Source organism: Tamandua tetradactyla, chromosome 18 (genome assembly GCF_023851605.1).
Source record: "Tamandua tetradactyla isolate mTamTet1 chromosome 18, mTamTet1.pri, whole genome shotgun sequence".
Classification (NCBI taxonomy): Eukaryota; Metazoa; Chordata; class Mammalia; order Pilosa; family Myrmecophagidae; genus Tamandua; species Tamandua tetradactyla.
In genome coordinates this window covers 34,978,847-34,992,573 of record NC_135344.1, presented here as the reverse complement: position 1 = coordinate 34,992,573, position 13,727 = coordinate 34,978,847, and the positions used below count along the sequence as shown (strand labels likewise).

Genomic DNA, 13,727 nt, shown 5'->3' with positions numbered 1-13,727 from the left:
AATCATATAAGGAAATAGGAAGTGATGGCCCAGGCAAAGGGAAGATTCAAACAATTAGAAACCATCCATGAAGAAGACCAGACCAGGACAAACAGGACAAAAACTTTTAGAAAATGGTTCTAAGTATGCTCCAAGAGCTAAAGGAAACCATGCAGAAAAACAAGAACAACAAAACAACAGCTAAAGGAAGTCAGGAAACTTATAGATGAACACAAAGAGAATACCAATAGAAAGCGGAAAATGCTGAAAAGGAACCAAACAAAACTGAAGACCATAGTAAAAGAAATTAAAAATCTCCTAGAGGGGTTCAACAGGAGATTGAAACTGGCAGAAGAAAGAATCAATGAATGTGATGATAAGACAATTGAAATCATTCAGTCTGATAAGAAGAAAGAAGAAAGAATGAAGAAAAGTCAACAGAGCCTGAGGAACCTGGGACACCATTTCGTACGTTGTAGAAGTCCCAGAAGGAGAAGAACAAAAAAAAAGGGGGGCAGAGAGAATAAAGAAATAATGCCTGAAAACTTCCAAAATTCAACAAAAGACATCCAAGATGCTTCATGAATTCCAAACAGGGTAAGACCCAATAGACCCATGCTTTGGCATATCATAATCACGCTGCAATGCCAAAGTTAAAGAAAGAATTCTGAAAGCCACAAGAGAGAAGCAACATGCCACACACAAGGGAACTTGAGTAAGATTAAATGATGATTTTTCATCAGAAACTGGTGGCAAGAAGGCAGTGGAATAACCTATTTGTAGTACCAAAAACATAAAAAAAGCTGTCAACCAAGAATTCTCTTATCGGCAAAACTCTTTCAAACATAAGGGAGAGATTAAGATATTTTCAGATAAACAAAAGTTAAAGGAGTTATCACCACTAGATTGGCCCTACAAGAGATACTAAAGAGAGTTCGGCAGGACTTTTCTGTCTGAAAGGAAAGGACAATAGACAATAGATCAAAGCTGCTTGAAGAAATACAGATTTCCAGGAGGGTAGTGACATGGGTAAATATAAAAGCTAGTACTATTATATTTTTTAATTGTAACTCTACTTTTATTTCCTACAGGATTTAAAAGGTAAATGCATAAAATTTAAGGATAAATCAGTTGACTTTGAACTCAGAATGTGTAAACATGTAATTTGTGATAAGAATTACGTAAGGGTGGGAGACAGAGGGTATAGGAACATAGTTTGTGTATACTACCAAGTTAAGTTGCTAGCAAAGCAAAGGAGATTTTTATAGATTCAGGATATTAACTTTAAGTAATGGTAACCACAAAGAAAATACTGGTGAACATGCAAGCTCACAGAGATAGAAATTACAGCACAGTTTGTCAGGGGCAAGGTCAAGGGGTTATGGGTGTTAATGTATAATGGGTGTAGGGTTGCTGTTTGGGGAGATGGGAAAGTTTTAGCAATGGAAGTTGATAAGGGTACCGAAATATCATGAATGTGCATAATCCCACTGAAAGTATGCTTGGGAGTGGTTGAGATGGGAGAGTTTATGTTGTATATATCTTCTCACATTAAAAAAAAAAAAAAGAAGAGAGAGCAACTAAAAAGATAATAACAATGAAATGCAATACATGATCCTGAATCAGATCTAGCAAAGGAGGAGAAAAGGCTCCAAGAGATTTATTGGGATATATGAAAAAATTGGAACATAGACCGTAAGCTTTATATCAATGTTAAATTTCATGAACTCGATAACTGTACTCACGGCAATACAAAAGTGAATATCCTTTTTCTTGGGAAATGTACATAGCGATATTAAGTGTTGAAGGAACATGATGTATACAACACTTAAGTGTTCAGAAAATAGATTAATAGAAAGAAGGATAGACTGATAAAATGAAATAGTAAATGTAGCATAATGTTAAAATTGGTGGATATGGATATGGGGCAGGTTGCAGTATGTTGGTGGAATTCTGTATGGAATTTGTATTATTTTTGTAACTCTCCCAAAAGTTTGAAAGTATTTCAAAATAAAAAGTAAAAAACAAACAAACAGATGTGTACATGAATGTTCACAGCAGCATTACTCATAATTGCTAAAACAACAGAAATAATGCAAATGCCTTTAACTGATAAATGGGTAAATGATCTTGGTATACAATGGAAAGTTATTGGCAATAAAAAGAGTGAAGTACTCATATATACTGCAACATGGAGGAACCCTAAAAACATTATGCTAAGTGAAAGAAGCCAGTCACAAAGGACCACATATTGTTTGATTCCATTATTATGAAATGTCCAGAGTAAGAAATCTATAGAGACAGAAAGTAAATTGGTGGTTGTTAGAGGCTGCAGGGGTCTGGGGGAAATGTGGAGTGATGGCTAAGGGGTATAGGGTTTCTTTTTCAGGCAATGGAAATGGTCTAAAATTGACTGTGGGGTGGTTGCACTACTCTGCGAATTGACTAACAACTGTTGAATTGCTCATTATAAATGAGTGAATTGTATAGGATATGAATTATATCTCATTAAAACTATCATTTAAAAAACACATAGAAAGTTCTTGTTAGTTGGCTTGTTTCTTTATAGAGACAGGCTCTTCTAGACTTTCCTAGGGCTTAGAGAAGGCAGAAGCTAGGGTGACTGTCACCTCTCCAATGGCTCCCACTAGCAGCTTCACAAAAACCAATGGGCCTAGGACCAAGGTAAGTCAGTATACAATGCAAAGGGAGATGCTGCCTGTATTTTAGCGCTTCACCCACTATATGAGACCAAAGGAAAAGAATTTTATTTCATCCAAAACCTAAATTTTCTATACACACAATCTAACTCAACTTGCCTGGATAGCTCACTTCAACAACCCAAACATATGGAACCCAGAATGGGAACAAGGGCTTATAATTCTGTATAGTTTAATGTAATACCTTGTGTTTCAGTTTATTAAAGCTACTGGAACTGTAATATATCAGAAATGAAATGGCTTTTAAAAAGGAAATTTATGGGCGGGCCGCGGTGGCTCAGCGGGCAAAGTGCTTGCCTGCTATGCCGGAGGACCTCGGTTCGATTCCCGGCCCCAGCCCATGTAACAAAAAACGGAAAAACAAAATACAATAAAACAAGAAAATGTTTAAAGATGTTTCCCTTTCTTCCTTCCTTCCTTCCTTCTATCCTTCCTTCCTTAAAAAAAAAAAAAAAAAAAAAAAAAGGAAATTTATGAAGTTAGTAAGTTTACAGTTCTGAGGCCATGAAAATGCCCAAATTAAGGCATCCAGAGAAAGATACCTTAACTCCAAAGCAAGGGCTGATGAAGTTCTGGGTTTCTCTCTCAGCTGGGAGGGCACATGGCGATGTCTGCTAGCTTTCTCTCCTCACTTCATAAAGCTTCCCCAGGGGTGTTTTCCTTCTGCTCCAAAGGCCTCTGTCTATGTAGGCTCTGTTGGCTCTAAGCTTTTTCCAAAATGGTTTCCCCTTAAAGGGCTCCAGTAAACAATCCTATCTTGAGTGGGTGGAGACAAATCTCCATGGAAACCATCGAATCAAAAGTTACCATTCACAACTGGATGGGTCAAATGTCCATGGAAACAATATAAAAAATCCCACCCAAGGAATACTGAATGAGGATTAAAGGACACGGTTTTTCTGGGGTACCTAATAGCTTCAAACCGGCACACCTGGAAACATCCCAGAGTAGGTTGGGCAGATAATTAAAAAGTATTAGCAAAGTCCCTGAGGATTGGAGAAAAAATATGGAACTATTAAACTTTCCCATCTGAGAAACCCCTGATGCTCTCTTAAACGTTAGGGACTCCTAAATTAATAGGCCAAGCCCTTGATCTTGAAGCTTGTTCTTATGAAACATTTCTGTAGCAGAGAAGTCTACCTATAATTATGCATAAGAGTTACTTTCAGAAAAACTCTTTTGCTGCTCAGATGTGAACTCTCCTAAGACCAATGCTGCAAAGAAAATCATTACCCTCTACCTTATGTGGGGACATAACATCCAGGGATTAAAGTCTCCTGGCAATGTGAGACATAACTCCCAGCGATGAGCCTTGCCCCAGCACTGTGGGATTGACAACACCTTCTTAACCAAAACACCTTCCTAACCAAAAGGGGGAAAAGAAATGTAACAAAACAAGGTATCAGCATCTAAGAAAATTCAAATAGGGTTGAGAGGCTACTCTGGTGGCTACTCTTATGCAAGCTTTGTTTAGATACTGCTAATTGTCACGGTTTGTCAAACTTCAACCAACATCATTCCTGTTAACCCTAAAGAACAACACCCTTGGGCTCTGTCTGAGATTCTACAAAAGTTTCATGCATTAAGTTTACTTTTCAGAAACCTGCAACCTCCAGGCTTGATGAGCCCTGAAACCCAGTGGTGCTAGTCTCTCCAAGAACATCAACCCGTTCCATCCCCTATTTCACATTTTCAACACTCCTTTTCAACATGAAAAAAGTTAGAATGGGCATAACCCAAATATTCCTAAAGACTGGGAGAAGGATCAAAGGAGAAGGTGGAGCTATAACAAAGAAGTTAGGATTTAATAAATGAATAAGACTGCTGAATCATTATATTGATATTTCTTTCAGTCTCCAGTGTCTTGGAGTAGGTAGAAGGAAACACCTGAAATTGTGGAACTGCAACCCATATCAAACTCTGAAATGTGTTCTATAACTACTTGTTAAAATGCTCTGTACTTGGAAATTTCTTGCTTTTTTGTATATATGTTATATTTTGCAATTAAAAAAACAAGACCAATCCAATGGGCTGGCCTGTCAGTCAGAATCATCAGTTGGGTAGCCACAGATCAAAAAACAAGAGCCTTGTAAATATGTGTACGCACGCATGTGCAGACTTTTCCTGCAGGCCAAGTCCAGTTATATGATATCATTTGGGAGGGTCATGTATACATTAGCATCTGGTTTGTATCTAATTTGAAAAAAAAGCTGATATAGATCATGTAACCTATTATTAGGCAATTTTTCAAGTTTGGAGACTCAGTGTGGCTCCACTACATTTGTTCAATGGATGGACTCACTTCTTGGCTGACGGAGAACGTCACGCCCTGGGTTACTGCCTTCGGAGGGGCAGGCTTTGATCAGACGTGCATTCCCATTCTATGCTGTCTGAATACACAAGCCAAACTGCCGCTGGGGAGCAGCTCCTACCAGGCCAGGAAACTTCCTTCTCACGGGCTATCCTCCTGCATGGCGGAAGGAGGTGGGGGTGAGGGTGAGACAGAAGGAGACGTACTCTGGTTCCAAGCAAGACCCAGAACGGAGGCACGCTTCCAAAAGGAAAAAGGGAATGTGACAGGAGAGAGCAAGCATTCCTCTTCTGAGCAGAGGATCTAGATATACAGAGGGAAAGTTAAATTATGCTGCAATTTTGAAAGCCAGCCACTGAAGATAAACTCTCCCTTCAAAGGAATTACTCTTTTCATTCCATCATAATATCTCAGGGTCTATCAGTATTCAAATTTATTAAGCAATGACATACAGAATATACAATATAAAGCGCCCGTTTCATTACCCCATTCCCTAAGCTTTGTTTGCTGTTGTTTATTTTTTTTGCTAAGTCATGAGAAGTCCAGCAAGTTAAAAATCCAAACGAAAACTAACAAGCACACACAAAAAAAGGATGGAAAAAGTCCTTCATGGACATTACTATGAGGCGGGCAGCTTCAAAAAGGAAAAACACAATCTCTGACTAATATGAAGGAGACTCCAAATTGCCCTTGGCAGCCATCTCTCAACCCGATTCCCCTCCCTCTATTCATCCCTGCAGTTTCCAGCCAAAGGAAAATAAACTGAGCAGCTCTCTCCTGGCCCAACCTGTAGGGCTGCACAGCTGAGTCCGGGCTGTGCAACCTAACCTGCCCACGCAGTTGTACACCTGTGTCATGGCTGTAAACACAGGAGGCCAGCCAGGCGCTCACCACTCTGATCAAACTGATAATCCAATATACAGAGCAAAATGCCTTTACTCTGACGCCACTAAACCAAAATGGAATGCAATATGATCTTGTAACCTCAGAGCCAGGAGATTTAAAAAAAATAAAATAAAGGGGAGGCAGGGGCGCGAAGAAGAAAGAAAGAAAAACTGTCCTCTTCCCAGGTGTTACTATCCGTTCTGCAGAAGGAAGGTCCCAGAGCATCACTCAAGATGGGCACTGGTTTCAAGACAAGATTTATCAGCTCACCTTCCTCACAAAAGTGATAGTTAATTTTAGAGGTAGTTATCTTACATCTATTACACCATTCAAGATGGAAGGAGAGTTAACAGGCCAAACACCCCAGAATATTTATGGCTGCTCAAAGAGCCATCTGACATCATTTTATTAGCACAGCTATGTCAGGTCAGCTAAAACGGAGATGGACAGGAGCATCAGGAAATGGCCTTGTAAGTGTGGCTGCAGGCAGACGGAGCAATCTTTTTGGTGGAGCCCTGAGACCATCCTAGCACCCCAGTGGGACGGGGAACTGAGAGACCTGGGGTCCTATCCTGGCTTTGCTTCCACATGTTCTGACCAAGCACAGCCCTTCTCAGCCTAAAGCAGGGGACTTGCAGCTGCAGCTCAAGCGAGCCCTGGGAGACCAGGAAGTGCTGGCTGGTCACTGAGGCGCGTGGCCGATGCCTCATGAGGGTGACACGTGGGACAGTGCTGACACTGCTCCAGAGAGGGCCAGTCTTCCTGGAGGCTGCACAGGCTCTTCTTGTCATCTCCAGATGGCATATGCCCATACTAAAGACTCATCTCAGTGGGTCCACAGGTGGTTCAGGGTAAAATGCTCGCCTTCCACGTGGGAGACCCAGGTTCGATTCCCAGACCATGCATCCCACCCCAGCCCCCACACAAAAGATTATTCTCAGAACCTACAACGATGGTAAACCCCTAATCTGAACAGCAGGGGCCCCACTGGCTCCAGGGGCATTTGGGAGAGAGGCTGACGGTGCTACGCACACCCCCTAGACCCAGAAGCGAGTCCTAGAGCTTGCGGCCCCGGGGACAGCTCATCATTCCAACTTCCTTGCTGAATGCCTCCCACCCACCTCTCCCCCAAACCAAATTCCAGCCTGCCTACTTCTCCTCTTTCTCTAGAGCAAGGCTTCTGTAGCACTTTCTCATGCATTGTCTCACTCCATTCACTCAATACCCACTGAGGGCTGGACTACTCCCACCACCTTTAGTGTTGCTATTACTATTATTAAACCCACTGACAGAGGCCAGGGACTACTCTGACTCCCCTTCTTGATGTATGCCCAGCATTAGCACAGTACCTGGAGGCACATTCGTATACAATAAATAGTTGTTGAATAAATGATTGAATGAATGAAAGGTAAGAAACCGAGGTTGAGAGAGGTTAATATCAGGTGTAACACTTCCACACGTGTTGTATTGTATTACAATTACAACAGGATGATTCTTGTCTTTGTTATTAAAGCGTAGGTTTCTAAAAGATATGTGGTATAAATGGTTAGTCCTGAACCCCTGTTCTGGCACTAACTAGTGCTGGGCAGCTTACTTAGCTCCTTTGTGCCTCAGTTTCCTCGTCTGCAAGGTGGGGCAATGGTTCAGTTCTCATGGGATTTTGTGGGTTAGAAGAGATAAGGTAGGCCAAGCAATGCCTGGCATATAGTAAATGGTCTCACAATGTTCTGTCTCTTTCTTCCCACTCTCATTGGCCCGCTTATCTCCCAGCACTGACAGTACCTGACAAGCCTCATGTTCTACCGCTTTCAGGTCTTTGCGGTTTTGACCCTCCTTCAAGGCTTAGTCCCACTGCCACCTCCTGTTTGAAGCCTTCCTGGACCTCTCTGATGCCCAAAATGCTCTTCTCAAATCCCAAAGTGGCTCTCCTGCTTGCTGTCAAGGACCTCCTACTTGTTGCCTTCATTTTCCTTGTTGCTTTTCACGTCTCATCTACCTGACTCTGCTAGATGCCCCTCAGTGGGGGCCCCAGACCAGATTCCTGTCTGCATTAACCTGCGGGTGGGATCTGAATCTCCCCATTTCATGAAGTTCTGGAAACTGAACTGGTGGCTACTGGCCCCATGTGGCCCCAGAGCCTGTGGTTCTGTGTAAGGAGCAGAAGGCTCTCTGACGCCTACCTTAGGGGTGACCTTGTAGGTCTCACCTTGCACCCTGGGCCTCAGTCCCTCACCTGGAAAATGGGGATGATGAGGTCGGTGGTGACGGCTGCTGCCTCGGCCTTGGCCCTCAGGCTCAAAGAGTGGTAGTTTGGGAGAACTTCGCAGGCAGTACCAAATGCCAAGCCCAGAAGGAAAAGGAGCACAGGCCACACAAGGCATTTGGGGGAGAGTGGTTTGTCTTCCCATTCAGCCTAGCTTGGGCCTTATGGGGAGAGGTGGCACCCAGGCTACTTTGCTTTTCTGGGGATCCAGCAAAGGGAGGTTCCCTAGCCCCTCCAAGCCCCAGGAGGACTTAAGTGGGGAAAAGTGGAAAGAGGGAAGAGTGGAGGTGAAAGGAAACCTGGCAGAGCTTCCACTTCTGTCCCTCCTCCATAAAATCTTCTATCTGTTCTGGAGAAAACTGCCTGGTTATTTCAACTACTTCCTTTACATTTTCAAAATTCTGCGTTTTTGGAGATATTAGATGAGGTGTGCCATCACTGGCCAATGAATCATGGGGACCAGGCTACCTCCTGTGCAGAGCCAGGTATGAGGTACTGAAAGAGAAGGCAGCTGCCCTCTGCCCACCCCCCTACCGGTGCAGCCAACAACAGAACCGAACGCCCTCCCCTCGGTAGCCCTCACCACCCAGCACAGAGAAAATCGCTCTGTACGCTCCCCCCCCACCCCCCAAGAGGGCGAGGTTAGGGGACAGCTCTTTCCAGAGTGCCTCCCAGGCACAGAGTACGTCCGACAGGGCCAACTCCGCCGCCGCTGTGTCCACCTGCAGGGAACTAGGAGCGCCTGGGGGTCACCGGGCTGGGTGCCCAGCCGGTCCCTGCCCCACCCAGCCAGTCCCTGCCCCATTCTCACAGGACCGCCTCCTGAGGCCGAAGACCCCAGCTAGACACGACGGTCGGGGAGGGAGTTTCCCCGCCGGGCATGAAATGCGAAGCAGCGCCCCCCTCCCTCCCCTCCCCACAGCGACTGGAGCCCGGGAACCCCGACGGGACTCCTTCCAGCTCCCCGAACGACTTCTGCCACTTCTCCGCTTAATTCTGCCTGTTTCCGGACCGCGACTTCTTCAAGGAGTTGCCGTGACTTTTATTCCCTCCACCCACCAAGTTTCGTACCTGACACTCAGGAAGACCGATCTTTTTTTGGGGGGGGGGGATGGAATTTAAATTTGAGGGTAGTATACATTCGCAACTACCTTTTGGAGTCCCTCTTACACCCTTTGCTTCGTCCACTCCCCACGCCGCACCCCTCGCACCCTCCCCCCCCAAAAAAAGCCTGCCTGCGAGGGCCGACAGCAATGAGAAAACGACGAGAGTTGCTTTTTTTCAGAATTTAGGGTTCTTTCTTTGTATTTTCCTTGGGTCTACGTGGCCACGCTCCCCTAGATTAGCACAGGGACTCCAGCCCCGATTTCCCTAGCACGCTCTGCTGCCAAGAGCCGAGGCGGGTTTGAAATTCCTTGTGGACGCCGCCACACAAGCCCCGCGTGCGCTACCCCGGGCGCCACCCCAAGCCAGAGGGTCCCCACTGCGCGGAGCGAAAAGCCTGCGCGGCTCTGGGTGGGGGACGGAGCAGCTGGGTGCCCTCGCACCCCGCAACCCCCCCCCCCCCCCCCCCGCCCCCGGGCTCTCCGGCCGCCAGGAAGGGCTTCCTCCCAACCCCCTCTCCCCTTCCCGGCCGCGTCGCTCCCCAGAGCCCGGATCCGACTCCAGCTCCCGGCCGAGGACGCCGCAAACCCACCTGGCCGTCCCGGGGGCGCCGCGCTCGTGCCCGGGCCGTGTCCGCAGCGCCGCCAGGGTCCCGGGATGGGAATCCACGCGGCAGCGCAGCTCAGGGGAGCTTGCCGCAGCCCGCGGGAGGTTGTCATTGATTCGTGCTAGGCGAGTTAAGCCATTCCAGGAGTGGTTTTGAGCGTGCACTCCCACCCCTCCCTTCCACCAGAAGTATTTGGCAAGCAGCTCCTTTCGTCCACCTGTACTGTTAAGCACGGGGCAAGGACCAATTTCCACAGCCGGCTTTAGGCTTCACTTTAGAACATGCAAATTAGGCTCTTTTGAAAAGGAAAAACAGAAATGAAAGCAATGGTAGTGGTGACTTTTTTCTCCTTTCTCCTGGGTCTCCGTTGCTTTCTTTTGCTTTTTTTTTTTTTTTTAATTCCCCTCTAATATTTCATAAAATACCTTACACCACTTATCTCAATTTAGGGGTGGTTTTAAAAAAATATTATTGTTTTATTCAATTCTGACTGTCTTTTATTTTTAGAGGTACATTTACTTCTATTTGCCTGAAACCTGAGCCCAATAAAATGACTAGAATTGTATGTTTTCTTCTTGAAGGGTCATGAGTGGAACAATCAAATCAAACACCGCAGAGCAATCATTCAAGTAGCAAATAAAAAAGGGAAAAGTGCAAGAAGTAAGCATAGAAGGATGGGTCCCTCCAACGTCTAGCCCAGGTGGGGACATGGGGCCTAAGGGTGGGGTTTGGCATTGTCAGGGGCACCCATTGACATCCCCCCTTCCCAAGGCAAACACATCACACAGGCTCTCCTTTGCTTTGTCTCTGCTCTAAGGCTGACTCAGAAATGCCAACTAGAGATTCCAACAGTCCAAACTTGGGGTGGGCCAACCACCAATGGCAGAGGGGTGTGGTGAGAGTGCCCGCTCCTAAGCCCTTCCTTAAAACCACACAGCACGCCCTTTTTGAAAACTGCCAGCTGGGAGGCTCTAGCCGTTTCAGCCCTCTTTTCCCTGGAACTGTCTAGTCACCTGGGGAAAGCGTCCAGATACCTCAGCTGGCTGTTCACAAATCTGGGGGAGGAGTTAGGGGGCAGTTGTCCTTCCCTGCTGAGCAGCTGTCCCATGTGCCACAGAGAACTGGCACAAAACAAAGGAGACCAAAGAAATGTTAGCCTTCCATGGCATTCTCTCCAGGGCATGCCACTGTCCATTTGTTTCCCCTCAGCCTTAAAGCACCCCAAAGCCAAAGACAAATCTCAAAGGTATGTTGGTCCACAAAGGACCAAGGGCGGGGCTGTGATTTGCAGAGCTCCAGGAAGATTCTTCAGACTAAAATATCTCTTTCAACAGGTGCCCCTGCCGGAAATCCCAGTGTTAGTGCTTCATTTCCTTGTGGGACATATGTTGCTAAGAGTCTGGTCCATGCAGGCAGGAGAAAGTGTTTCAAGAAGTCAGGAAGGGTCTCTCTCTGTGGTTCGCTCTAAAACTGTAAATACTCAGGGAGACAGAGCAGCAGTTTACACAACCAACTGGAGTGAGTTTGTCAGGTCCAGATCATCAATGCTGTGGCCTGGGGGCCAGTGCACAGCAGCAGGAGGGGAGGGAGGCTGTGGAGACGGGTGGGTGGGGGTGCTAAAGCAGGGCATCAGGCACTGAAAGGAAGAAAGGGAAGTTCTTCATCAGGGCAGGTGGAGAGTTTCCAAGGTTGGATGACTCCACAACTTTTATCAAAAACGGCCTACTCAAGGAACACCCAAGCCAAAGAATGAAAATTCAAATCCCTTTGTTCACAAAGCCACTAATTAAATACCCAATCAAGTGTAACTCCATACTCCACCCCCAGACCCGGGCAGGTAAAAGTGCCAACACATGACCTGGATGGAGCCAGTATCAATCCAGGTGTGTTTGTTGTACACCCATAAGGGGTTTGCATCAATGGCTTGGGTGGAGGTGGGGTGGGGTGGGGTGCTGCCCTCGGGCATCATGTCATGTGGGGGAGTTAAAATACAGGTGGACTGGACAGTGTGGGGCAAGGCACCTACAGCAGTGTGGGGACCCTGAAGGAGCAGGGGGTTCATACTGTGGAGCAGACAAGGAGCCAAGAGCAGCTGGTAGCAGGGCTTATTTAGAGAGAGCTCCATAGAGGTGGGCCCAGGAGGCCTGGAAGTTTGTACCACTGTGGGGAAAGGACATGTGGGGTGGGGGCACTGAAGGAGCCAAGGCAGAAGTAGGAGGTGGAGCCACTGGGGAAGGGACGCTTGGCTGATTCAGAGAATTCTCCCAACGGGTAAAATATCAGATGGGGTCTAGGGGACCAGTTTATGGCTACAACTTCTGGATGAAAGGAGAGTGTGCTGGGCAGGGCCTGCTTTGGAGGGGAGGGCAGAACAGATTGAAGCTCCTCTTGCAAGTTCAGCAGGAGCTGGATGTGAGTAGAGATGATGGTGGGAACGGGAGGGTCTTGAGGAGGGGAGCAGTATATGGGTGCAGTGCCCAGCCCAATCTGCCCCTAGGCAGCAGTCGTTGGACTTGAAGGCCTGTCTGGGAAAGCCAGTGGGTGGTGCCAGGGCCAATGATATTTCAGCCAAGAGCCGGGAGGGGAGCTGGCTGCTGTCCAGGCAACTGGCTGGGTCCTGCATTGGACAGTGAATGCCATTCCTACCTCCCCCTTAATCACTGTGTGTATGCCCTGCTGGGACACACCCTTTGGAAATGGCCTTGGGCAGAAAGTGGAGAGCCCTACCCCTTATTCCCTCCAGCCTTACCTCCCTGTTCTCAGAGCCTAGTATCAGCTGCCTCCTGGGAACAAGAATAAAAGGAGAGTCGGAGGGGTGGGGAGAAGGGAATTGGGGGAGGCTCCCAAAGCCACCCACAGAAGGGGCTCCGGACAGGCTAGACTAGATCTGTTATTGTGCATTTCCTTTTGGGCTGTGGTTCCCTCCTAGGCCTTCTTTGGCCTCCCCACTTCTTACTACCCTCCTGTCCCCTTCCCCCTCCCTTCCTGGGTCAGGTCAGTCAGAGCACATGGAAACAGGCTGGCTTTACGGGTGCCTTTCCTTTCACATCTGGTCCAAATCCAACAATACTCTCTTGTTCAGTGAGAATGAAGCTCCTACTTCAACCCCTGAACATGGTTCAGAAGCAAAACTGCTACTGTCTTAACTTGGAATCTTAGTAGCGCCTGGTTATCAGCTGTAGCATAGGCCCACAGACAGCTTTTGTACACATGTGCATACACATATACAGAATGTCTACACGCACGTGCAGGAAGAGATAGCTATATATAAGCTATGTGGTTCAGAAACAAGAATTAATGCTACTGAGGGTCTACTCCCTCATTTATCCTCATAACACCACTATGAGGTAGGTCCAATTATTTTCCCCATATTTACTGATGAGGAAACTGTGTTTCAGAAAGGTCTTAAAACTAGTTCAAGGTCAAATTGCTTGCTACGTGAGAGGATATCAACATGGTTCGTTCTGATTCTGGAGCCCAAAGGCTGCCCCTAGAGTTTGAGCTCTAGTTCCTACGATTGGTTCCCTAAGGAAAAAAATGCTTTCCTGACTTGTACTCAGCTTCTTCACCTGCTAAACAGACAAGGTAATGGTTCTCACTGAACTCGAAAGGGTATCATTAGCCAGTAGGAGGTGGAGGTGGAGGTCAAACTTTGGTAAAGCGCTGGAGCAAGTCTTCCTTAGAGAATGCACGTAGCACCATGGAACAAGAGTTACTCCAGCCAGAAACCCAGAGTCATCCTTGCTGCCTTCCTCTCCTTCCCACTCAATCCATCCATCAGCAAGTCTATCTCCAGAATATATCTCAAATCCACCCTCTTCTGGCCTCCTCCTCCATCACCCTAGACAGGCCACCATC

At 46.7% G+C, this 13,727-nt stretch overlaps 1 protein-coding gene across 2 annotated transcripts in view; it reads right to left on the bottom strand.

Moving 5' to 3' along the window:
- The window catches only part of ZBTB7C (zinc finger and BTB domain containing 7C), a 368,318-nt gene that overhangs the window by 97,448 nt on the left and 257,143 nt on the right, over window positions 1–13,727 (bottom strand). Inside the window, exon 1 of one of the 2 annotated variants that reach the window (XM_077135518.1) lies at window positions 9,855–10,107. The exons of the other annotated variant lie outside the window; for it this stretch is intronic. The gene's annotated coding sequence lies outside the window, so the exon portion shown is untranslated. Of the gene's footprint in view, window positions 1–9,854; window positions 10,108–13,727 lie in introns of those variants that run through there. 2 annotated transcript variants of the gene reach the window in all.